Source organism: Chrysochloris asiatica, unplaced genomic scaffold (assembly GCF_000296735.1).
Source record: "Chrysochloris asiatica unplaced genomic scaffold, ChrAsi1.0 scaffold00119, whole genome shotgun sequence".
NCBI classification, from domain to species: Eukaryota; Metazoa; Chordata; class Mammalia; order Afrosoricida; family Chrysochloridae; genus Chrysochloris; species Chrysochloris asiatica.
The window spans coordinates 309,582-312,889 of record NW_006408637.1 but is presented as its reverse complement, the minus strand read 5'-3'; positions in this window follow the sequence as shown (position 1 = coordinate 312,889).

The following is a 3,308-nucleotide window of genomic DNA, read 5'->3' as shown; positions in this document are numbered from 1 at the left end:
TTAAATACGTATATTACAAAGATAGTCAAGCCACTAAACATTTCCCCTCTCATTTACCCTTTTCAGACTATGTCTCAAACCCTGTATCACAGAGCACTATTATTCCAAAGCTGTGTAGACATCACTATTTACCTATATTCCATTTAACCCACGCGTATCTCCCTATGTCTTCTCCTATATTCATTGTTCATCTGCAACCCTCCCCCTTCTTGTCTATTGCCCTCCCCATCTTTGTATTTTGCCTTCCCCACCACTGGAGGTATCATGTATTTACCCCTTATCCTTTGAATTACTCTTCCCTTCCCTTCTACCCAAGGGAACCATCAAATAATTTTCTTTTAATATGGAAAGCTTTTACAATGATGGAAACATGTAATATTTGTCTTTTTGTGATTGACTAATTTTTCTTAGTGTAATGTCCTCAAGGTTCATCCATGTTATGAAATGTTTTGCAGCTTCATCATTATTCTTCAAGGTTGCAAAGTATTTCATTGTATATATGTATCAAAATTTGTTTGCCCGTTCTTCCATTGATAGGCACTTAGGCTGTTTCTATCTTTTTGCTATTGTGCATAGTGCTGCAATGAACATCGATGTGTATATATCTACTTGTGCTCTGGCTTGTATTTCTTGGGAATGTATATGAAGTAGAGGAATTTCTGGATCATAAGGTTTTTGAAAACGTGTCATCAGGATTGGAGGAAGACTCATTAACAACCTGCAATATGCAGAAGATTCAACCTTGCTTGCTGAAAGTGAAGACTACTTTAAATATTTACTGGTATGGATTGTGTCTCAATGTAAAGAAAATGAAAATCCTCACCACTGGACCAATAAACAACATTCTTATGAACGGAGAAAAAAATTGAAGTTGTCAAGGACTTCATTCTTTTTGGATCAACTATCAACACTCATGGACGCAGCAGTCAAGAAATCATATGACTTATTGCATTAGGCAAATCTGTTGCACAAGACCTTTTTAAAGTGTTGAAGAGCAGAGATATCAGCTTGAGGACTAAGATACGCCTGACCCAAGCCATGGTATTTTCAATAACCTCATATGCATGCGAACATTGGGCAGTAAATAAGGAAGACCATAGAAGAATTGATGCCTTTGAGTTATGGTGTTGGAGGAGAATATTGAAAGTGCCATGGGATTCCAAAAGGACCAACAGATCTGTGTTGGAAGAAGTGCAGCCAGAGTGCTCCTTGGAGGTCAGGATGGCCAAACTTCGTCTCTCATACTTTGAACATGTTCTTAGGAGGGACCAGTCACAGGAGAAGGATATCATGTTTGATAAGGTGGAGGGTCAGAGAAAAAGAGGAAGACCCCCAGCGAGATGGATTGGCAAAATGACAGCATCAATGGGCTCAAGCATGGCAACGATAGTGAGGTTGGCCCAGGATCTGGATTGGGCAGTGTTTCGTTCTGCTGTGCATAGGTTCCTGTGAGTCAGTACCGACTCGATGGCACCTAACAACAACAACAACAACAGCAAGGTATTTCAACTTCCAACTTTCTGAGGAAGCACAATATCGGTTTCCAGAGTGGTTGCGCTATTACATACTCGCAGCAGAAATATAGGATTGTTCCAGTCTCTCCTTACTGTCACGAACATTTTCTGTCCTCTGCTTTTTTGAACGTTGCTGTTAATACTGGTGTGGGATGATATCTCAATGTTGTTTTTATTTGCATCTCTCTAATGGCTAATGGGGAGTCCTGGTGGTATTGTGTGGGTTAATGCGACAGACTGTAAAGCTGTTTGAACTGCAAAGTTGGCAGTTCAAGCTTACCAGTTGCTCCTTGGAAACCCTATACAGTGTCGCTATGGGTTGGAACTGACCTGATGGCACTTTGCAATAACAAATGGCTAATGGGAGTCTTGGTGTGGTGCTGTGCGTTAATGTGCCAGACTGCAAAGCCATTTGAACTGCAAGGTTGGTCGATCAAGCTTACCTACTGCTCCTCAGAAACCCTATATAGGGTCGCTATGGGTTGGAATCCACTCAACGGCACTTAACAACAACAACAGTGGCTAATGACCATGAACATTTCTTCCTATGTTTGCTGGATTCCTGAAAGTCTTCACTAGCGAAGTACCAGTTCCTGTCCTGTGCACAATTTCAAATTGGGCTAGTTGTCTTTTTCTTGAGAGATGTTGTAGTTTCCTACAATTTTAAAGATTAGTCTTTTGCCTGATACATACTTGCAAAAATATTTTCACCACTCTGTGGACTCCCTCTTTGCTCTTTTGGTGAAATCTTTTGATGCGCATAAGTTTCTAATTTTTAGGATATCTTAGTCATCTATTTTGTCTTCTGTGGTTTGTGTAGTTTTTGCAGTGTTTGCTAGTGTATGCATGCCATGTAGGCTATAGCCCCTAAGTTTGTCCCTGTTTTTTCATTGATGATCTTTATAGTTCTGAGATTTACATTTAGGTCTTTAATCCATGTGGAATCAATTTTTGTATGTGGTATGAGATATTGGTCTTGTTTTCTTTTGCAAATCGATATCCAGTTTTGCTGGCACCATTTGTTGAAAAGACTATTTCTTCCCCATTTAATGTATTTGGGCCTTTTATCAAAGATTAGTTGACTGTATGTGGTTAGATTTACTTCTAAATTCTCAATTCTATTCCATTGAGCTATGCATCTTTCATGGTACCAGTACTACTGTGACTGTATGTCGTTGTTGTTGTTGTTAAGTGCCATCGAGTTGGCTCCGACCCGTAGTGACCCTAGGGTTTCCAAGGAGCGGCTGGTGAGCTTGTACCACCAACCTTGCAGTTCAAAGGCTTTGCATTCTGGCGCTTTAACCTACAGCGCCACACCTGTGACTGTGTAGTAAGTTTGAAATCAAGAAGTGAGAGGTCTCCAATTTTATTCATTTTGTTAAGCAGTGCTTTGCTTATCTGAGGCCTCTTTCTTTTCCATGTAAAGTTCTTGATCACTTTTTTCCATTTCATTAAAGAATGTTTTTGGAATCTGGATTGGGACTGCATTATAGCCGTAGATTGCTTTGGGTAGTATTGACATTTTCACAATGTTAAGTCTTCCTATCCATTCTCCCGACAAGCTCAGGAGGAAAGCCTGGGCTTTGGAACCCTTTTGGAAGAATAGTTCTCAAGCCCCGATCTTCCAAAGATCTCAGCAGAAGTTTAAAGCAGACCCCCTTGCACTCTGCTCCCCAGGACTGGTCTCTGGTCTCTCTTCCCAGTTCCCAAAGAATGTTGCTGGCTAAAGGTCTTTGGAGGTGGAAGCAATTAATTTGGGAAAGTGTTCCCTTGGGGTTGGGGCTGGGCTTCCAG